This window comes from Ascaphus truei, chromosome 3 (genome assembly GCF_040206685.1).
Source record: "Ascaphus truei isolate aAscTru1 chromosome 3, aAscTru1.hap1, whole genome shotgun sequence".
Taxonomy (NCBI): Eukaryota; Metazoa; Chordata; class Amphibia; order Anura; family Ascaphidae; genus Ascaphus; species Ascaphus truei.
This window is the reverse complement of record NC_134485.1, coordinates 235,319,442-235,343,599: the sequence shown is the minus strand read 5'-3', so window position 1 is coordinate 235,343,599 and position 24,158 is coordinate 235,319,442. Positions and strand designations below refer to the sequence as shown.

Here is a 24,158-nt window from a genome sequence, read left to right as displayed (position 1 = left end):
CCTTCTCCCCCTCTCCCTCATCTCTTTAGACATAGGGCCTATTCTAATAGCTTCGATAAAATCACTGCCAAATCGAATGTTTTTGCATGACCTACCTCACGATCTGAACTTTGTTGTATCACGCTACTCAGAGAGAGTTATCGCAAGTCAAATACCGTGAGATAGGAAATGCCATACCACTCAGGATAGCAGTGTCTTTAGCTCTTTCTTTTTCTAAGTTCTGCCTTGCGATCTGCCTGCAGTCTGTAAGAGCTTTATAGAGAGAGCTGCATCTCCCTGCATAGCTCTTACAGGTGATAGCACTGTTTTTAGTTTATTTTAATAACACAGTATTGAAGCAGGGGGCCTCCGGAGCTGAGCCACATTAATTCAGCCCAGGGGATCCACTGCTTCCTGAGTTACAGTCACCAGTATGGGGTGCTATTATCTCTGCAAAGTTTAAATCTCCTGCATCATGTGACTGGGACATTTAAACAATGCAGGGAGATAAGGGAGCTCCGTACTGGAGCCTGTAACTCGAGAACAAGGGGATTCCCGGCTGAAATTAATGTGATTCAGCTCCGTAGACCCCATGCTTCAATACTGTGTTATTAAAATAAAATAAAAACAGCTTAATTACCTTAGCGGCTAGCTGCTAAGGTAATGAAGGGGTTAAACCAGAGTTCCTGGTTTATTGGTGGTAGAGGGGGTGGGTGAAGGGGGTAGTTGCCCCAGGGTGGGTGGTTAGGCCTACTGGGAAGGTTGCGGGAGGAGTTAACCCCTTCATTACCTTAGCGGTTACTACCGCTAAGATAATGAAGCGGTTAACCCTCCCATTACCCACCCAAGAGGACTAACAACCCATCTGGGGTAACTACCCCCTTCACCCACCCTCTCTTCCTCCAATAAACATTAAAATACAATACAGCAGGGGGGCGTGTCTATGACGTCAACCAGGACAGTCGGGTAAAGGGAGAGCTCTGGAGACCCCTCTGTATAATCGTTGAATTTATACCTTTCCACCCGGCCAAAAACACCTTAAATTGCATACAATCCCTCCCTGAATCTGCAGGGATGGCGAACAGGGGAAAAAATCAGCAGCCCCAGGGGGTTGGAAGGTTCTTTACCCCTGCTAAACAAACTGCTGAAGCGGGAAGCAGGCGGCAAGATGGCCCCCAGACATCAGGTGCACGAGGCACACAAGGCCTCACTAGCCCAGCGAGCCCCGCTGAGACCCCCCCCTCGCCAGATGGCAGAATCACAAAGGAGTTTTTAGAAGAGCTCCATGCTAAACTCCAAAAATCACTGGAGACAAACATCAAAGAGGCAGTGGCTGAGATAAAGCATGATATTCAGGGCCTGCAGGAGAGAACCTCAACCCTGGAAGCCAGGCTGGATGAAGCCCTTCACCATCAATCGGAAGCGGACGAGGAGATAATCCGCTTGGGCCGGGAGATCCACTCCCTCCGGGACGGTCTGGAGGACCAGGAGAACCGGGACCGCAGGCAAAACCTGCGGATCCGCGGTATCCCTGAGGCGATAACACCCTCCCAGCTCAGGGCATATCTGACGGATTTTTTCCTTGCAATCTCACCTGATCTTGACCCAAGGGACCTCGAAATAGACAGGGCTCACAGGGCACTGGGCCCACGTTCAGAAGACCCAAACCGTAAGCGGGACGTGATCGTGCGTCTCCACAGTTTTTCAACCAAAGATAAGCTGATTGGAGCCTGCAGGGACAAGGACACGATCATGTTCCAGAATGAGCCTCTGCAGGTATATAATGACCTCTCTAAACTGACCGTAGACAGACGGAAAGCGATGCGTCCCCTGACACTCCTCCTCCGAGAAAAAAGAATAAAGTACAAATGGGGCTTCCCCTTCAAGCTGGTTATCCCCCACAAAGGAAAGTTCCTGACCATCCGCCAGCCTGAAGATATGGAATCCCTGGCCAGAACCCTGGGCCTCCCTGTGGAACCCTTCCAGCATGATTACCAGCCCGACAACAGACCCAGGGAACGTGAGGACCACCCGGTTAGAGCTTCCGAGCGCATTGCAGAACAGCGACAGTCTAGAGAGAGATGACCCAGCACCCAGAGAGACCCTCCCGGGAGATCACCGCTCTTCCCCCTAGCACCACCTAAAATGGCGTCGGGAGGATCCCCACTGCGGGCCCCTGTCAAATGAAGCTACACCACTAACCTCTCACCAGAGACTCCTACCAGCATCCAGAGAGACGACCGACTTCATTCCCGACGACACCCTGAAGGAGCCATCCACCAAACCGCAGGGGAACGAGGAGATGAATCAACCCTGCGCGCAACGGATTCCCCAAAGATGGCGTCTGTCACATCTCCATTCCGCTGCGGAACACCACGAGGCTCCCTGGACGAGGTCGAGACGAAGCAGACGTCATCACCGCGCGCGACATCCAGACTCTACTCTCCGCATCACGGGGCCCACGATCCGTCGATCCAGACCAGAGTCATCGAGTGCCGAGCGCCAGAGGAGTCGATGCTGCAGCCCGGCTTCCGGATAGCGCACAGGTTCCCCCCCTCGGCCGAGGGGGGGCCAAGAGGCTTTGCTGACACCCCAGCCCCCGACGGCCCTAAGGGATCTTGACTCCCCTCCGCGGAGGGTCAGACGCTCCAGGACTCCCCGATCGCTCTGGGCTGCGAGGCGCTCAAGGAGGGTCTGTAACACAGTTCCCCCTATGTTATCCCTGGTTTTCCCCGTTAACAGCAGTGTCCAAAATCCCAAGTTTGGCGGCTGGCCTTAATTGGCTCAGCAGTCGCGCCCTCAAAGTTAGAAGGACCCACACTGCACTTAAAAGGCATTCCCTTACCCCTCCCTCCTCTCACCATTCACCCCCCTCCTCCCCCCCTCCTACCCGCCCCCCCTCACCCGCCCCCCTTCTCACCCCCCCCTACCCGCCCCCCTTCTCACCCCCCCCCTACCCGCCCCCTTCTCACCCCCCCTCTCACCCTCCCTCTCACCTTCCCTCTCACCCCCCCTCCCCTAACACCAACCCCCCCTAACCCTTCCCCCCTACCTAATACTGACTTCACCTCCCCCCTCTTACCCCCCCCCGCCCCCCCCTCGTCCTTGCTAACCCCCCCCACCCCATCTCCCCTCCCTCCCCTACCCCACTATTCCCCGTCTTGCCCCCTCCCCCACCCCCCTAGCCCCCCAGAAGAGAATGAGGCAGCCCAGCCACAACCTGGTGACACTCACCAGCTCTCAAGGACATGACACTAACTCTCACCTGATCCGACAGAAAAGGGTCCACTAACCCTGTAGTTCTGTCACTGCCAGGTGCCTATAGCAACGAAGGTTCCCCCCTTATAAAATGCTTAAGGCGCAGCGATTGAAGTGACCCTTCCCCCCCCCCACTCCCTCCCCCTCACCCTCCCCTTCCCCACCCCATCCCTCCCCACCCCCCACCCGATCCCCCCCCCCCCACCCTACCCCCCCCACCTTATTCCCACACCCCCACTGCCTGCCCCCCCCCGCACGTGAGCTGTTCCCCTCACACCCCTGCCCTCCTTACCCCCTCCCCACCCTTGCCCCCACCCACGCCCCCCCTAGCCCCCTCAGGGCAGATCTACTCACCGGCGTTCCAGGTTACACGAGTACGGTCACGAAGATGGTCCCGCACCGCGTCGCTCACAGGAACATCGCATGGGGCTGTATACCACTTGGGCCACAGCGAAGGTCTGGAATTAACACTGCAAAATGTAAATTGTGTATATTGCCTAAGGCGGAATGTATAAACTTGTACCCCCCCACTATCCTCCCCCCCCTACCCCATATCCCTCCCCCAGCTACCTCTCCTTCCCCTTATCCCCTGCCTTCCTCCCCAACACCCCCCCCTCTCATTGCCCCACCAAAGAGGCCCCACCCCCCTCCCCTCTCCCCCTTATCGCCCGTCCCCTCCCCCACTCCCCACCCTATCCCACCCCACCCTACCCCCCCCCTCTTACCCCCACACTATCACTGCCTTGCCCCCCCCCCCAACACATGAGGTTACCCCACACACCCCCGCCCTCCCTACCCCCTCCCCACCCTTGCCCGCACCCACCCCCCCCTCCCCTAGCCCCCTCAGGGGAGTACCACTCACCTACGTCCCAGGCTGCCCGATTACGTTCACAAAGTTGGACCTGATCCGTGCTGCTCACAGGCTCATCACATGAGGTCGCATAACACTTGGGCCACAGCGAAGGCCTGGTACTAACATTGCAAAATGTAATTTGTGTATAAGGCCTAAGGTGGAATGTATAAACTTGTACCCCTACCCCCTCCCCTTCCTTTCCCTGTGTCCCCACCCTCCTCTGCCCCCCATGTACCCCTCCCCTTCCTCTCCCTGTCCCCTTCCAAACCCCGTCCCCCTGAGATAGCCCACTCACCCTTGCACCTGCCTGATCATGCACGGGCATGACTATGGCCATGACAGGCGCAGTACTTAGGACTACCACACGAGGCCGCTCACCACCTACGCAAAGATAAATGCATAATGTGTAAATTGTGAATCGTGATTCCAGCACAACGCTGAAGGTTCATGGCTTCATCCTGTACCCCCCCCTCCCCATCCCCTATTCCTCTCGTCCCCAGGGACCCCCCCCCCACCCTCACCCCCTCCCAGGTCCCCCTCAAAAGGGAAGATGTCCCGATATCGCACCAGTCCCTCTACCCCCCCCCCCTCCCCCTTTTTTTTTTTTTTTTTTTGTTTTGCTTCACTCCCCCCCCCTACCCTTATTTTTTTTTCCCCCCGGACCCACCCCCCCCCCCCCCCTACATCCACCCCCAAACCCTCCCCCCCTCACACCAACGGAACAGGGTCCCCTCTCATACACCCTCTCTTCCCCCCATCAGACTCTAAGCACCTCAGGTACACAACATCATTTTTTAGTAGGCCCCACTGACAGAGGGCTCAAACTGAGGCCTCAACCCCCCCTCCCTTAAAAAAAAAAAAAAAAAAAAGACGACCCGGACGACGAGGAAGCCGGTGGAAGTGGAAGTCGCAGGACTTTCTGGGTCTCCACCCGGCCCGTCTTCACTGGAGTACGTTCTACGACCCGCCCCCAAGGGTCTTACACCCACTAACCGGTTCTTCACCTAAGACCGGTCACACACTTTCAGACCCCATTAGGGTCATTTTTCCTCCCTTTTTCAGCCGCTGTTACTGTCCCAGCGGCCCCCTTCCCGACCCACCTCCCCCAAGCCCATTCTGACTGTACTCCCCAATACTCCACCAGCGACAACACACGCAAACTTAGCTGAGCGATTACTATGTCCCATCAAAAAACACTAAAAATTGTTTCCCTCAACGTAAAGGGTCTCCACAATAATCGAAAACGCCGCCTGGCCCTCCAAGAGATAAAGAAAACAGGAGGGGACGTTGTTTTCCTCCAGGAGACGCATTTTACGTCACAAGAGCCGCCTAAAATATTTCAGCATGCATATCCAATGAGTTATTTCTCATCCTTCAGCAGCAAGCGTAGAGGGGTTGCCATTCTGTTCCGACAGGGCACCCCATTTAATCTAACCAAAACCCAGGCAGACCCAGAGGGGAGATTTATTGTAGTCTATGGCTCACTATCCGGCACGTCAATCGCCCTTATTAACCTATACGCCCCCAACGAAAACCAGACAGAATTTCTTAAAAAGGTTCTGGAAGAAATTGACCCACAATATCTATCCTCAATACTCATTGCAGGGGATTTAAACATGGCTCTCAACCCTAAGGAAGACAAATCGAGCCACCCAGGACGACAACACTCTACTCAGTCACAAAGACTGGGGAAAAAATTCAAGGACATCATCGGGGACTTTTCTCTGGTAGACATTTGGAGAACACAGCATCAGGGACAAAGAGATTATACTTTTTACTCGGCGCCTCACCAGTCTTACTCCCGTATTGACTACTTTCTTGCTTCCAAGAACGTCCTAGAGGCCACCACTGACACAGATATCGGCCCAATTACATGGTCGGATCATGCTCCCATCACCATGACCCTATCCATCCCCTTTGGGAAAACTATCTCATACTGCTGGAAACTCAATGATTCCTTACTGAACCACTCCGGGACAGTGATGGAACTCAAAAAATCCCTTAAGGAATACTTCAGAATAAACAAAGGCTCAGTAACCTCTCCAGCAAGCCTGTGGGAAGCCCATAAGGCGACAATTCGAGGAAATCTTATCTCGATTGCCTCCCACCGGAAGAAATCTAAACTCAAATTAACTAAAGAGCTCACAACCAAAATAATCGACTTAGAGCAACAGCATAAAAATAACCCCTCCCGGAGAATTTATAAACAGTTGACAATTGCTCGAAACGATTTAAGGACCATCCAATTAGAAAGTGTAGAAAAAGCTCTTAGATGGACGGGTCAGCGGTATTATGATAAAGGGAACAAGGCCGATAGACTTCTTGCCAGCAAATTAAGAGGAATACAGAAAAGATCGCAAATCACGGCAATCAGGAATAATTCTGGTGAACTCCAATACAATGAAAAAAAGATAGCAGAGGAATTTACCAAATTTTACACTAAACTATATAACCTAAGAGCCCACTCTGCACACACTAAAGAGGCGGATACGGCTTTAGCCGCCGGTTACCTAGCCGAATGCGACCTTCCTTCATTAACAGAGGAAGAAAATACCTACCTAAATGCGAAAATCACGCTAGACGAATTAGAAATGGCCGTTAGAGCCTCAAAAAATTCTAAGGCGCCGGGCCCTGATGGCTTCACGAATGCATACTACAAAAAATTCTTCCCCATTCTGTCCAAACATCTATTAAGTTTGTTCAACTCATTTCTAGAAGGGAGCCCTATCCCATCCACAATGTCGTCCGCAAATTTGGCAATAATACTAAAGGATGGGAAGGACCCCACCCAATGTGGCAGTTATAGACCAATCTCATTGTTGAACAACGACCTTAAACTATACAGTAAAATTTTGGCGAACAGACTTAATCCCATCCTCCCGAGATTAATACATAAGGACCAGGTCGGGTTTGTCCTGGGTCGTCAGGCCTCAGACAATACACGCAAAATTATAAACTTGGTAGATCATGCCCACCTTTCAGGCTCAAAGGCAATGTTGCTGAGCCTAGATGCAGAGAAGGCATTTGACAGGATTGATTGGCTATTTCTAAACCAGACATTGATTAAGTTCGGCTTCAGAGACTCGTTTCTAAAGGGCGTTCAAGCACTTTACCAGAATCCCTCAGCCTCGGTGCGCCTCTCGGGCGGAGGCTCGGAACGATTCCTAATCCAGAACGGTACCCGTCAAGGATGCCCCCTATCTCCCCTCCTCTTCGCCCTCACGATTGAACCATTGGCGTCTAAAATTAGAGGAAACCCGAACATCCAGGGAATCCCGATCGACAACTCACAATACAAAATTTCCCTATTCGCTGATGATATCATCCTTACCCTGACAAAACCTCTAACTTCCCTCCCTAACCTCCAGAGGGAATTGACGGAGTTTGGCAGCGTATCAGGATATAAGATAAACAGCGACAAATCAGAGGCCCTAAATCTTAGTCTCCCGGATCCCGAAGTTCTCCTCCTCAAAACCAATTTCAGCTACAGATGGTGCCCTGCATACATTAAATATCTGGGAGTAAATGTATCAAGGCACTATCGGGATCTTTACCGGGATAACTACCCGCGTTTATGGGATAAGATCAAAAAGGATCTAGATCAGTGGGCAGGTTACCAGATCTCGTGGATCGGTCGAATGACTTCCGTTAAGATGAATATACTCCCAAGAATGTTATACCTCTTTCAAACACTCCCGATCCACGTCCCAGGCACTGATCTTAAAAACATGCAAAACAGAATATTTCAATTCATTTGGCAGGGCAAAAGACCCCGAGTCGCCAGGTCGGTCCTGATGGCTGCAAGATCTAGGGGAGGTATGGGGGTTCCGGACATACACAGATATTACCTAGCTGCACAGCTCAAGCAGGTGGTGATGTGGAATTCGGACCCGACCCGTTGTAGTTGGGTAGAGATAGAGACTCGATGTGCCAAAATGCCTTCTCTGCAAGCCTGCCTCTGGAGCCTGGACAGAGGAGAGGGTCATACACACAACCTGAAACTTCAGGCCTCCCGTTTCACATGGGACGTCTGGTCTCGTTGTAAATACAAATATGGCCTTACTACCAAAAGCTCCCAATTGACCCCCATTCTCAACAATCCAAAGTTCCCCCCGGGATGTGGATCTAAACTGTTCGAACAATACAGCACAAGGGGTATAGAGGCGATTGCGGATCTTCTGAGCCTGGGGAGGCTTCTGAGCTTCCAAGAGGTAAGGACCAAATATAAAATTAAAGAATTGGACACATTTAAATATCTCCAAATTAGAAACTTTATTAGGACAACATGTCCTCTCCCAGAATACCCCACTCTCACATCATTTGAGCTTCTTTGCGAGACAAAGACCCACCAGAAGGGTCTAATCTCTGATATATACGGGGCTCTAGAGCGTTCCTCGACCCCAAAAGAACATGACTATATGCTCAAATGGGCAGCTGACCTGAACACGGTTATAGGCAGAGAGACTTGGGAAGAAATCTGGGAGACAGCCTCGGAGACCTCCCTATGCACTACAATAAAGGAAAATATCTACAAAATTATGTTTGGCTGGTATCTTACCCCAGCACGATTAAACCAAATCTACCCTCTGGCTTCAGATCAATGTTGGAGAGGCTGTGGTCATAGAGGGGACATGGTCCATATCTGGTGGACCTGTCCAGAAATTATTAAGTACTGGGCCAAGGTCCAAATTTTAATAAAAGAGGTCACCGACCTAGAAGTGCCTATCGAACCACTGACCTACCTGCTGGCTGCACCATTGAAGGACATTGTCCGGCCAGTCAGGAAATTGATCTCCTTCATTATGACCGCGGCTCGTTGCTGTATTGCGGCCTCCTGGAGGAAGACAACTACGCCAGCACTAGGAACAATTAGGAAAAGAGTAGAAGAGGTAATGACTATGGAGAGGCTCACAGCCATTGTCCGACAAAAACTGCCTGCACACGAGGATATCTGGGATCCCTGGATCTCCCACAATAGGACCAGACAACCACACCAAACGAACCAGACCCTGGTTACCCCACCATAGGTGCTCAAACACAACCCTAGAGGCCATTCCCCTAATCAGTCAGATGGGTCTTCCCCCCCTTCCTACCCCTCCCCCCCTCTCTACCGTCCCCCCCCCCCTTCTTTACCTCCTCAGTCCCCCCCCTCTGCCTTCCCTCTTCGAAGGCCCCCCTCCCTTTTCCTACGGGCAACGGCGGTTGCCTAACTGTTTTTCCCCCAAAAAATCTGCGGATTCAAAAATGTTAGGCTTATGTGAACTAAGCCACTGTATGTTTATATGAATGCCTAATAAAACTGTTTGGAAAAAAAAAAAAAAATACAATACAGCAACCGATACTATCCAATACACGCATTGATTGCCCGTGTGGTTACCTTTGCCTTTAATGGGAGAAAAGATAACCCCACTAGCAATTAAAATAGAATGGATCATAGCTGTACCAGCCAATTATAGCTGGGGGCTTGTCTTGCTGTACGTATCAGAGGAGGTTGTGTGTCAGGATGCCAGCAAGTGGGAAATTTAAACCGGCCAATGGGAATAATACCTACCAGCAACGGATTTCCAATGCCAGCCCATACTCCACGCTGGGTAGGCTCCACCGTGTCTGGGATAAAAAGTGTCTCCCAATGGGGAGTCCCTGTTCCCAGACCTGGTACTCCACCCCTGGTACTCCACCCTTCCCCGTTCACCAAACGTTCTAATACCTCTCAACTTCCCTTCTCATTTTTGATCCACGGTCTCTATGCAGCCACCCTGGCTACTATTCAGATTACCAGGATTGTCCGTAAAGAGATGAATACACAATTTACAAAGCATATTAAACATGTGGGAACATACTACATGTGGGGAAAATAGGACTGGGATACTTGGGGCCGAAAACCAGGATTCTGAGGGAAACTGTGTAGACCTGATGTAACTCACACGCGTACCAGCAGAGCCATCCTGCCTGTAACTCACGCTCCTACCCGCAGAGCCTACTTGCTCGTCGGGTATAAGTACAGGACTATTGGTATCTTCGTCCCCGACCTCCTACATAGGTTTTAAATACATTTTCACCCAAATATCCCTCTTGAAGCCCAGCCAGGCTTCACCTTTATTGTGAAGACTGGCTACCCCTACCTTCACACCTCCCCCTTTAAGAAGAGTGGGTGGCTTCCCAAGCCTGGATGTCCTGGAGGCTCATTGGTCACTGGATGTCCTGGAGGCTCAATGGTATGTCCTCTCAGGAGAGACCATCCGCATTGCCATGCTCACTGCTCTTCTTGTGCTGAATTGTAAAGTCAAACTCCTGCAGGGCAAGGCTCCAGCAGAACAATTTTCCATTCTCCCCCGACACCCGCTGTAACCAACCTAGGGGGTTGTGATCTGTAATCACAGCGAAGGCTCTAACAGACGTAGGGTTGGAGCTTCTTTAATGCCCAGACAATGGCCAAGCACTCCTTTTCAACTGTCATAAGCCAACTCCCGAGGCATCAGGAAGACTTCAGTGCCTGAAACGCCTCCCCACATTCGGGAGACCAGGCTACCAGAACCAAGAGTCTTTTCTGAGTCAAATCAGTCAGGGGTTTTGCAAGGGTGCTATACTGGGGCACAAACTTTCGATAGTAGCTGGCGGTACCTAAGAATGGCATCACTTGCTTTTTGGTATGTGTAACTGGCCAGTTAACAATTGCCTCCAATTTAGCAGGCTCGGGTTTGAGGTGACCCCCTCCCACACAGTGACCGAGCTACAATAGCTTTGCCATGCTGACCAGGCATTTATATGATTTGAGGGTTAACCCGGCTTCCCTGATCCTCGCTAGCACCGCCACTACATGCTCTAGATGTGCCCCCCAGGTATCACTAAACACAGCTATGTCATCCAGATATGCTCTTGTGAAACCTTGCATCCCTTCCAGTAAGTGATTGACCAGACGCTGGAAGGTACCCGGGGCATTCTTCATCCCGAATGGCATAACCGAAAACTCATAGAAGCCACTCGGGGTGATGATAGCTGAATTCTCCTGTGCCTCCTGGGTCAAAAAGATCTGCCAGTACCCCTGAGACAGATCCATGGTAGTCAGATACCTTGCCCTGGCAAGCTCATCTAAGAGCTTATCCATGCGGGGCATGGGATAGGCATCTGACACGGTCTGAGCGTTGAGCTTCCGGCAGTCCATACAGAACCGAGTGGTCCCATCCTTCTTAGGCACTAGGACTTCCGGTGAAGCCCAAGGACTCTGAGAACGAATTATTACCCCTAGGGTCTGCATCTCTTCTACCTCCCCCTCTATGCTCTGTTTTACCTGCGCTGAAATCCTATAAGCATTTTTATGGAGAGGTCTGTGATCCCTGATGTGGACCGGGTGATCGGTGAGATGGGTTCTGCCTGGTTTATCCATGAACAGGACCCAGTACTCCTCTAACATAGCTTTCGCTTACTCTCGCTGGGAAGCTTTGAGCTGGGGACCTATCTCTACCTGCTCTACTGTGACCCCTGCCTGGCTTCCCCCAGGAGATAGGGCAGAGCTTGGCCCACTGGGTCCCCTGACGGTGGGCTACAGATAGCCAGCACCGCCGGCTCACTCGTATGATATACTTTCAACATATTGATACAGTATGATAAGTCATATGTCTATCTGCTTCTGGATCTAAGTTAACTACATAGTTACACTCATTCATCCTCCGGTGTACCATATATGGGCCAGTCCAGGCAGCTGGCAATTTATTCTGCCAAGTAGCCTTCAGAACAAGCACTTGCTGCTCTGCGATAAATTCTCTGCTATGGGCACTCCTATCATACCAACGTTTCTGCTTGATCTAAGCTGCCTGGAGGTTAGCCTGTGCCAACCCCATGGGTATCTCTATCCGGTCTCTGAGCTCTACCACATACGTAGCACTGATGCATCATTATTGGTAGGTTCCCCTTGCCATCCATCACGGAACAGGTCAAGTGGTTCCCAGACATGGCGCCCATACAGAAGCTCAAAAGGAGAGCAGCTGGTAGACTCTTGTGGTACCTATCAGTAGGCAAACAGCAAGTGCTACAGACGAGCTTCCTAGTCTGCTTTTTCAGCTTCTACAAATGCTCGCAGAATTTGCTTCAATGTCCCATTGAACCGCTCACACAATCCATTCGTTTGGGGGTGGTAAGGGGCAGAGCGGAGGGCTTTCATCCCGCATGTAGCCCAGAGACACTGGAGCAGTTCAGACATAAACTGTGTCCCCTGATTGGTTAGGATCTCACTTGGGAAACCTACCCTAGAAAAAATCTCTATCAGAGCCTCTGCCACTTTTCTTGCCTCGATCGAGGACAGTGCCACTGCTTCAGGGTATTGGGTTGCAAAATCAACCATCGTGGTGCTTCCCTGACAACTAGGTATCAGAAGCGGTCCCACTATTTGTACGGCTACCATCTGTAAGGGCTCGCTGATGATCAGTAGTGGTCTCAGTGGGACCTTCACACAGTCACCCAACTTGCCTACTCACTGGCAAGCATCACAGGCATGGCAGAATACTGATAGCTCCTGAGATGCATCCGGCCAGTAGAAATTCTGCAATAGCCGGGCTTTGGTTTTTGTGCGGGTGACCCCCTGATGCCCTGCTAGCGGAATGGGATACCTGCATTAACTGCTGCCTATACTTCCTGGGTACCACTAGTTGCCTTCTACCAGTCCACACTCGGATCGGAGATTTAGGGTCTTGCTCTCTGTACAAGAGTCCGCAGTGCCAGAGGAATCGTTGCGACCCACTTCTCTGAGGCAGACTCGGCCGCCCGCAGTCTCATGCCCTTCAAGTCGGGTTTGGAATGTACAGCTTCCCTGAGCTGCTCATTGAGCTCCGGTAACCCGCCCTCAGTCACTAAGTCAGGGGATATGTTGGAAGGTATGTGAGAGCACTGTAATGGCTTACCTGCCTGTTCTCCTCCGGGACCCCCAGATACGTTGGCTCCAAAAGCTCTAGGGAGCAATGAACTCCTCGGTTGGCAACCCCCCCCCTCCACCCCTTGACCAACACCCCAGTCGAGGAACACCCAGGCAACTTGTAGGGACCTGAGCGAACAATCCGGCATTGTCACCTGCATCCCCGTCCCTGAGAGCAGATGCTCTGGGCTGACCATATCAGGTTGCACCAGGGTTACCGTAGCCCCGCCTGCCGATCTCCTATGGTCACCGGACGCAAGTGCCTCTGCCACACATCATTGACCTGCGGGTTGAGCACTGCAAAGAATTCGGTCTGCAGGCAGGTTTAAAAATAAACTATTTATTTGGCATGATGCCCAAAAGACATACAACAGATGATGATCCTCTGACGAGTTTCCTGCTTTCTCGGCACTTTATCAAAGAGTGACCCTCTACTAAGACCTTCTTTCTTAAATAGGCACCTAATTGACTGCTATGGTTGCAAGTCTCCACCCTTTCGAGCAATCAACCTGATTACAGGTGAGTCTTAGCCAATAGGAGTGACAACTCGCAATGAAAAAGAATGCCAATCAAAGAAATACATAAACACGTTATACACATAATTATACAAAACATATATATGCACACATGTTCAACTATCCATAATCACGTAGGTGTCCCCAAGGAGATACCCTAATATGTATCACAAATTTACAAATTTAAAAAACACACACTGTAATACCCATGCCACATGTGGTGCTAGACTGAAGTCGCAACATATTGCAATTATGCAACAAGAAACCAAATGGTAATAGTTGAACTAAGTTAAAAAAAGTTCTGAATTACAATGAACAAACACCACATACAGAGGCGGCACACTTTATCCTTACCTGGCTAGTGCCGCAAGCCGGGAGGTGTCCCGGCTTGCTCGTTTATTTCCCTCGGCGTGCCGCGCGTCATCGATGCGCGGTTACGCTTCATCGGGAGCGTGCGCGCATGGCGCGCGTGCCCAGGGCTCCCCGAGGGAGCCCTGGTGTCCCGCGATGTGGGGGATTGCGGTGGGGGGCTCCGGGGGACCCGGTTGACCCGGAGAGGGGAGGGGAAAGCCCCGATCGGAGGACCGATCCTCCGAGGCTCCGGCGCGCGCCCGGGACACCTCGGCGCGCGCCCGGTTTCTGTTGCGGCCGAGACCGGGCAAAGGTAAGAATAAACTCGGCCGCAACAGTACCAACAGAAACTGTTTTAAAAAAGATAGTAAAATGTATCTAAATATAACATATATAATTCTTTTGATAAACGTCATGGATCCCTATATCCTTGGATCCAATAATATATGTAAAGATAACTCTTAATCTATATGAGATATTAAATGGAGGAACTAATCAAAACCATGATATGATACAGATGCAGCGGCCATTATTTTAACAAATCACACGGTTTATACCTCGGAATACCCATGTCATGGCGTGGGATTTTTTCCGACCGTACAGCCTTAAGAGGCGAGTGCAGGCGAGTGCATAAAATGGCATCTAAGTGTTCTGGAATTTAAACACCTGAAATTGACACAGTGGAGAAGATGAAGTTGTGGGGAATTAGCAACGACGACTATCTCATTGATGGTGTAGTGAAAGTACAGCTGGATATACCGCTGCTGAACACCAACAAGTGTCACATCATGGAAGTGTGGGCCCTGATATTCCCAGAGCCCTGAGAATATCCAAGCTCTTCAATTATATTGGGGACCAACGCCAATGTGGTGCAGGGCGGTGATCTGAGCTTACCTACAAGACGCCGGCGAACTACCCCGTTTTCCAAATGGATCCACTTGGTACTGAAATAAGAGTGCTGTGGGGTCTTGGCGCAAGAGGCATATGATGACCTCTTTAATAACAACTCAGGGTTGACCGAGATTCCACCAGGGGGAGTGAAGTACATGGATGCAGTGTGCTGCTACCCGGGCCGTGATGAGGCCGACCAGTACTTCTCCCTAGAGAGTACGCCCGAGGAAGATGCCAGTAGAAGGTACAAAATCGTGCCAGAAGTACGAGAGTGGAAGTCCTCGATTCTGGGGAAGATCCAGGTGATAATCCAAAACATCTCCCCTTACACCATGCCATTCGACCAAGGTCAAAGACTGGGTCGGATATACCCAGTTACACCCGTAGAGACGCTAACTCATGTGAACACTGCTACCATGCAAGATCAGCTGGCCAGTTTACCGTTTGATTTCAGGAAATCGACCATGTCAGCCGAATGGAAGGAACAGCTAAGTAGCAAGTTGGATGAACACCGGGAAGAGTTCTCCACCAGTGAAATGGATGTGGGCTGCAGCAAAAACACCCAGCACACCATCCAGCTGAACGATACCCCACCATTCCGGGAGTGTTCCCGACGCATCGTTCCCAGATATATGGAGGCTATGAGGGATGTCCTAAAGGAAATGGAGATGTCGGACATCGCGACTGAGTCCTGAAGCCCCTACACGCCCCCGATCGTGGTGGTATGCAAAAAGAATGGTTAGAACACTTTTGAGTGGACTCCTGGACCCTGATCAGTCGAACCGTCCCAGACCAGTACACCCTGCTATGAATCGAAGAGCTCCACAACGCACCAGGGAAGCCAGTGGTTCAGTGTGCTGGACCTAAGGTCTGGGTACTACCAGGTACCTATGAACTCCGAAGACCAGGAGAAGATGGCGTTTGTCTGTACCCTTGAGTTGTACCAGTTTACCTGCATGCCCCAAGGCATTTGTGGTGCCCCCGCAACGTTCCAACGGTTGATGGAGAAGACAATCGGAGGCCCTCCCTGCACACACACAAGCCCTCCTCCTCCTGTCTGTTACCCGCTCGTTTTCAGCAGCACATGGGGGGACCTGAGCAGGCTTAGTTACGCCCTCCCCCAGAGGTGTGTGTGTGTGTGTGTGTGTGTATATATATATAATATATATATATATATATATATATATATATATATATATATATATATATATGAGACTGCAGTGTGTGTGTGTTGTGTGTGTTGTGTCTGTTGTGATTGAGTGTGTGCTGTGTGTGGGTGTTGTGATTGAGTGTGTGTGATGTGGTGATGTGTGTGGGTGTTGTAATTGAGTGTGTGTGTGTTGGTTGTGATTGAGTATTGGTTGTGTGTGTTGTGATTGTGTGTGTGTGTTGGTTGTGATTGAGTATTGGTTGTGTGTGTTGTGATTGTGTGTGTGTGGGTGTTGTGATTGAATGCAGCGGTGCACAAACTGAGGGGGGGGGAGCCCCGGGCGCAAGATTATTTAGGCGGGGCGCGTGCGGCAAAACCTGGGTGCGCAGGTGAAAAAGAGGTGCGCGGGCGGCCGAACAGAATAGTGCAGGTGGCGGCAACGTGATTTGGAGGTACGGAGGGGAGCAAGCCCCAGTGCTATGATGTCAAACGACCCTCCCTCCGGTGTCTGCCCTACAATAGCGCTGTGTTCCTGCTTTCTCCGCTGGTAACCTGCTTCGCTGCGATTCTCTGCAAGTGAAAGGGTAGGCTGCCACTATATTTATTTATTTATTTATAAAATATTTTACCAGGAAGTAATACATTGAGAGTTACCTCTCGTTTTCAAGTATGTCCTGGGCACAGAGTAAAACAAATAATACATGGTTACAAATACAGTTACATAAATGAACAAGGTATACATTTATATACAAGACATTGCATGCACAGTTAAAGAAAATATATATTATGAGCGTATGAAACAGTTACAGACCAGATTAAAGTGTGAGACAGCCTTAGATTTGAAAGAACTTAAGCTGGTGGTGGATATGAGAGTCTCTGGTAGGTTGTTCCAGTTTTGGGGTGCACGGAAGGAGAAGGAGGAACGTCCGGATACTTTGTTGAGTCTTGGGACCATGAATAGTCTTTTGGAGTCTGATCTCAGGTGATAGGTACTGCATGTGTTAGGGGTGAGGAGCTTGTTCAGGTAGCTGGGTAGCTTGCCCAGAAAGTATTTGAGGGTGAGACAGGAAAGGTGAACTTTGCGCCTAGACTCTAGTGATGACCAATCTAGTTCTTTGAGCATTTCACAGTGATGTGTGTTGTAGTTGCATTGGAGAACAAAACGACAAATTGAATTGTAGAGGGTGTCAAGTTTGCTAAGGTGGGTTTGAGGAGCCGAGCCATATACTATGTCTCCATAGTCAATAATTGGCATTAGCATCTGCTGTGCAATACGCTTTCTGACCAGGAGACTTAGGGAGGATTTGTTCCTGTAAAGTACCCCTAGTTTGGCATAGGTCTTGGTTGTCAGGGTATCAATGTGCATCCCGAATGTTAAGTGGGAGTCAAACCATAAGCCCAGGTATTTAAAACTAGTGACAGGTGTTAGGGTGGTTTTAGCGTTGGTTCTAATCAGGAGCTCAGTCACTGGAAGCTTTACAAATTTAGTCTTGGTCCCAAATACCATTGTTACAGTCTTGTCAGTGTTTAAAAACAGTTTGTTTTGGGAAATCCAGTTTTCGAGTCTCAAAAAGTCAGACTGAAGTATGTGTTGCAGGTCAGAGAGGCTATGGCTGTGTGCATACAGGATTGTGTCATCTGCATACATGTGTATTGAGGCTTCCTTACAAGCTGTGGGAAGATCATTAATGAACACTGAGAAGAGTAGGGGCCCCAGAACAGAGCCTTGCGGGACACCACAGGTGATATCCAGGGGGTTGGAGTTAGAGCCTGAGATGGAAACATGTTGCGATCTTCCTGATAGGTAGGACTGAAACCAGTTTAAAGCATGTTTCCCTATTCCAGAGCTCTGGAGTTTGTTAAGCAGGATAGCATGATCAACTGTGTCATATCAATCATACTATGAATGTACAGAAATAATAATAAAAAAAGTTGAAACACTTCCACCGCTCGTGCTTGCAAAATTATGCAGGACACCCTGTGCTCATGCTTGGAGAGTTGATGATGTCACCGCTCTCTGCGGCAGCGTGGACGCATCCTAATTCTGCAAGAGCGAGCTGTTGAAGTATAGAGCCGGTGACGCGACATGCAAATTTATTGTCGCCGCAAATGCATTGTCGCAACAAATGCATTGTCGCCGCCGCGTGCGCTTATAGTAAGATGACGTGGCGACGCAAGTTTTTTAAGCCGGCAATATTTGATTTTTCAGGGGCTGTTGCCTCATGTGACAGCCCCTGAACCAATCAATGGCCTGGTTGCCCGCGCCGCAAAGCAAAATACAACTTTCGCTAATGGCGACGGGTACGTTGCCGTCGCGGGCACTGTATGCGTGGCCTTAGACATATTTGTATTTACATTGTATACCGTTTAATAAAGGGTTTTTTTTCATGTGATTTTGATTACATCAGGCAGGGGGGGCCCGAGAAATTTCATGGATAAAAAGGGGGGCTCAGCATAAAAAGTTTGCTCTCCCCTGACCTAGAGGATTCTTGGCAGAAGGCAACATCCACGTGGCTACCCTTCAGGGACAAGTGGACATCAGCCTGCGAAAGGGCGTTCATCGGCCTCAAGAAGACCCTAACGGAAGCACCCGTCTTGGCTTATGCCGACTCCGAGCAGCCGTATATATCCTACATGTGGATGCAAGCTTCAATGGGCTTGGAGCGGTACTGCATCAGATATACCTTACTTGTCTTCGCCCCGTGGCATATGTGAGCCATAGCTTGACCCCCAGCGAGCAAAATAACCCCATCCACAAGCTGGAATTCCTCGCCCTGGAGTGGGCGGTAGTGGACAAACTCCATGACTACCTATATAGAGTTTACGAACAGATAACAACCTGTTGACATACATCTTGACGTCTGCCAAACTGGACGCCACCGGCCACCGGTAGCTGGCGGCCCTCTCTAACTATCAAGTTTTTACAAAGCTTAGAAAATGTATGAAATGTAGTGTTTTGGGGAACAAGCTTTTTCTCCTTTTAATACATTAGAGAATACAATATCCAGTTAATAACACGGCAGGCACATTTTCAGTCAACTTTTGGAAAAATAGCAATTTTAATCACCCAGAAATACATGGAGCTGTTCATGTTTTATGTGCATCTAAAAACATTCTTCCATCCATAAAAAATATCTCAATAATATTACTGGTTCATAATATATACCTTTTTCCTTAACGAACACATGTAAAATATAAATGCTAATTCACTAAAAATAGCAACATTCTTACAGTTTCTGCACAAAAATCTGTGGGGTGCCTTTTTATCATCTATTTTAATATCTATTGTTGATCTTTTTCAGCTGAAATATTCTGTGGGGATTTGAATCCACAAATAAAAGTTCAGATATTTTGGGGGACTATTCTAGTGCCAGAGATTGTCCTTATCAATTGGGTTAAAGACCCTCTGCCTTCAACTCTTTCAGCCAGGGCATTATTGACAAATAAAGTTTGCAATAGTATACATAATTAGGTACACTCTACAAGAAAAAGTAAGACCAGTGCATGAAACAGGTAATTAAACAAATGAAATGAGTGAGTCCCTGCACAGCAGAGATAAAACAACAAATCTTGCCAGCCATTAGGTGGTGTTTTGCCAATTGCCATCGCTCGCACAGATTGGACATGCTAAAAGGACTTATAGAATATGGTAAGATACAAATCAGTGAACAAATGGCGATTTGGGGTACTAGAATAGGCCCCTTGGTTATAACGTATTTAATTAACAATTTTAAATGTCACCAAAAAAAAATTCCCAGCTGATGATACTTGTTATAAGAATGACTAAAGATCGTTTCAAGCATACATAACACTTTTTGTACAGACAATAAAAACATTTAGATGTTTGTAACTTATATTCTACTTTACATAAATTAAAGAAGACAAATGTGCCAGGAATTAAATATTTACATATAACTGTCCTGGAGCAAAAACAAAGTTTTCATTGTGGGTGATTTCATGTCATGATAATAAGCATGGGATTTGAGACTCGGACATAAACTATGTGTGACAGGTTGTGTCCTATGCTTAAATTATAACTTTTGACGAGTGCTGCTAAGAGCTATTTTATAATTATGATCTTATACAGTACATTACTTTGCATCTTAATTGTCCAGCGGGAATCATGACATTTCTCATTAGACAAATTGCCATGACAGAAAGGCCATGTGGTCTGAACACAATTTTTTCCTATGTCGTGTAGGTTTTTTTATTGCCAATGTCATATATGGCCTCCAACTATGTTTGAGATCTAATGACAGCTTCAAATCTTTTGCGCCGTTATTATAATATCTTCCTAAGAACACTCAGTTTCAATCAAAAAAAATTAAGATATCAGGATGAGTCAGTTTGTTATAATTATACTATAATATAAACATGAAACACATTGCCACTAACTTGTGACATGATTAAAACAAAACAAATAATTCTATGTCTCATTATCTGTTTATTATGCATGAAATTTGCTTGAATGAAAGAACTTTGTTTAGGAGTTATTGTATGCCAGTTCTTGGTTACCTCAGACTTTACCTTTCTATGTTCGTGATTTGATCTATGTTCTAGATTGGCAGTATAAGTATCACCTTCACCAAGAATCTGTTTAGGATTTGACTGCTCTCTGCTTTTTCACCTACAGTATCTCCCACTTAAATTAGGGAAGCTTGTTAATACAATGCAATATGAAGAAGGGCATCAATTCATTAATAATGTATATTCTGTTTCGAACAACAGGCCTGTCACAGAAGACCAGGCATTTACACCTTTTTACCAGGATCATACATTGAGCAAAACAGGTAAATGAAATAAATTGTAAATTTATTCACAGGAAAAGACAGACACACAATGTTACACAAACTACATAAGAAAAGACACACTTACTGGGGGTCTGGGGTGAAAACTAGATTTTCCTAGGTGCAGGGACTTCTAAATCCAAAGCTTACCCTGACAGGGACCTAGTCTGAAATGTCCTGGAACTGAAATCAGCCTGCACGTAAACAAATATGGCGACAGCACTCAGAGACTGAAGACTGGGTTCGAGAGTGCTCACAAGAACAAGGAGGACCCTTATTCCTCCAAAATAACAAGTAAAAAGGGTCGGGGGGGGGGGGGAGGTTACCAGCACTCCCTTACCATGTAATAACAAAGGAAACAGGGAGTATGCCAAAAAATGAAATATTTAATTGTGAAAGCACATGAACAAAACTATGGAACAGTCATACACTATAGCAGCCAAAGGTATCAATAATAGTGATAAATACTCTTTAAGTGAAAAACAATGGGAGGGAAGGACAAGGGAATTACACAAAGGGAGATAAAGGGAAAATGGAAAAAAAATATAGGGCAACGTTTCGGGGTGATATCACCTTCCTCAGGCCAGTTCTCTAAGGTCAGGAGGACCAAAGGTACTTTCCTATGTCCTGTTTTCCTATGTGCAAAAATAATCCTGAACTCATTCAGCTAATACTAATGAACAATAATCATAAAGTGTATGGGCACAAAAGTGCAAAGTCCTAGGTATAAAGAGTCAACAGGAGATATGCATACTGCACTTGTATCTGGATGAGTCCAACTGCAAAGTCCTTTGGTCCTCCTCACTGTTGAAACACCTGCTGCTGATGAGGAGCTTCTGATTGAACTGCCTAGTGACCCGTGTTGATGTACGTAACAGTGTGGGACGTAACCGATGGGAGTGTTTGCGCAATGATTGTTCTTATTGGTTGGAGGACTGTTGCTGCAGCGTGCAGGGACGGCCCCTAATTACTAAGGATTGAAAACAGGTTTGCAGCAATATTCTGAGTCCAATAGAAACACGCCCCCAGAGGAGCAGGGCTACAATGTGTACGCGCAACCGCTTGTGCGCATGTATCAGGCAAACTGCAAAGAGCGTCCTATGTTGCCATAATGATGTCTAAGACACAGCAGTTAGAGAGGTGCCCTAATGTAGGCAGCCAACTGTAGCGCATGTACGTTACCCCGCTCAAGCGCGTGTGAGCCAATCAGCAAGGAGCGTCTCCTGTTGCCTAGACATCAGGAACACCAGCGGGTAGTCAGAAGGATGACAACGTGTAGATAGCCATCCGCAGCAGCATCTCCATAGGTCATACAGTATATAAAAAGCAAGGGGAAACATATTGTTAATAAAATACAAAACTCAACCTCATAAAAGAGAGCACAAACAATAAGTGAGTGTAATAAACCTGAATATATACAGTGGGCCAACGCATAACAAATAAACAGTATAAAAATAAGAGGTGTGTTAAATGTGTAATACTGGACAAATAGCCGAGAAGGGGGTAAATAGGCTGAGAAAGGGGTATACAGCCTCTAAACGGGTCATCATGTTGCAGACCCAGCCCTGATCAGTGTCGAGGGACAGAGGTGACTAGAGACAACCACACAGCCAGGTTGGATCACAGTGCTACCTGTCAACAGTAAACAAAAAGGCATTAGGTCACAAAAATCAATAATATGAGCAACAATGTATATGTGCCTCGAGGTTGGGCTACCGTGCCAGGAGAGGCACTCGAAGCGTAACATATGTGAATACTCACCACCTAAATGAACCAAGATATACTGTAGAACATTAGAAGCAACAGCTAAGGTCGAGTTCTTTATTCATACCATTAGGAGCCATCGTTCCCAAGTGTCGAATTCACTGTGTCTCTTTTTGCAAGAGTAGTTTCTGGGTGTCACCACCACGGCGCTTCTTCTTTATGCCGTCAATCACTTGGAACCTCAATTGGGTGGCATTGTGCCCCGCCTGTATGAAATGATGTGCCACTTGTGCCTCTTGGTCACATCTGCGGATGGCAGCCTTACTGTATGCTGTTGGATCCTGTCTTTTACTGGCTGAGTAGTCTCCCCCACGTATCCCAGACCACAGGGGCATTTTATTAAATAAACCACAAATTTGGAAAGACAGGTGAATAACTGTTTAATAACAAATTATTTCCCTGAATGTGGATGATGAAAACAGTTACCCTCCCGGATGCTGCCGCACTGGCTACAGTTAAAACAACGATAACACCCTAGCTTAGGGGTTCCAAGGAAGGTCTGTTTAAGCGGCGTGCCACCCATGTCAGCCTTAAGCAGTCAGTCTAGAATATTTCTGCCTCTTTGTAAGAGAGTGTTTAACTCCCTTCCCAGACTGCACGGGTGTCAGATTGCACACCTGAACAGGGAGGTGTGAACAACCAACTCCTGATGAAACAGGGATAAAAGATAGGAAGCTGTCAAAGACAGAGAGACTGCTTTCCTCCACAGAGAGAGAGGAAGTGAAACTTCTTCCAGCCAGGAGAGTCTGGCCGCTATGGACCCAAGGACTGAAGGAAGCAGGCCTGCGGGGTCCAGCTGGGAATCACACCCAGGATAAAGATTGCTCATCAGAACCGGTGTTCCTAAAAGGAGTGAAGGAGCAACACGGAGACCCTGTGAAGGAATCCCTGCAATTCAGATAAGACTTTCTATATTACTCCCTAAATACTGCCATACGTTTTGGGCTGGGAACCAGGTTAGTTGGCCAGCGCCTTTAGCTAGGGACCTGCTGGTGTAGTTAGTTTCCCTAACGGGAATAGGATTTGATTTTATTATTTTGTGTTTTGCTTTAAAGGGGCAGTAGCCTCAATGTTTTGGTTGCTGTTTGGTGGCTAATAAACCACTATAGTTAAGCGGAACCCCCTGTCTGTGCGTCTATCTGCCCTCGCCTACAGGCCTCTCTGTCACATATGGTGTTAGAAGTGGCATGCAGAGTCTCCAGAGGTCAGCAGAAGAATCACATGCAGAGGATCACTGCGCTGGATAAAGCAACAAAACAAGGCTGCATAACAGACGGTGACCCACAAGCGGTACTGATTCTGGAAGCAAGGCGACTACAGATGGTGACCCACTAGAGGTACTGATTCTGGGAGTGAAGTCTGCACCACCAGGTGTGTGAAAAAAAATTGTGCTGAAGCAGTGAATACAGATAGTGACCCACAAGCGGTACTGATTCTGGAAGTAAAGTCTGCCACACTACATAGGACTATCAGAGATGATTGGAGTATACACAGGAAAGTGTGAGAGTTTATGCGAAGCTGTGCTTAAGCAGAAAAACAAATACAGACGGTGACCGACGCAAGGTACTGATTCTGGAAGAAAAAGGTGAATGAAAAGTTTTAATTTATGTTTTGCTGAAGTCCAGGCTGCAAAGCAAAGGCGAGACACAACAGCAAGATGTCCCTAGTATGTATGGAGTGCGAGGACCCAGGGCTGGAGTATGAA

The 24,158-nt window shown here is 48.3% G+C and overlaps 1 long non-coding RNA gene across 1 annotated transcript; it reads right to left on the bottom strand.

Annotated features, from left to right (window-relative positions):
* Window positions 1-3,597: 3,597 nt before the first annotated feature.
* On the bottom strand, window positions 3,598-4,473 carry LOC142491030 (uncharacterized). The gene is made up of 3 exons (XR_012800232.1): window positions 4,386-4,473; window positions 4,100-4,209; window positions 3,598-3,707 (listed from the first exon to the last, which is right to left on the bottom strand). It is a non-coding gene; the product is annotated as an uncharacterized LOC142491030 (long non-coding RNA).
* Between the last annotated feature and the right edge of the window lie 19,685 nt (window positions 4,474-24,158).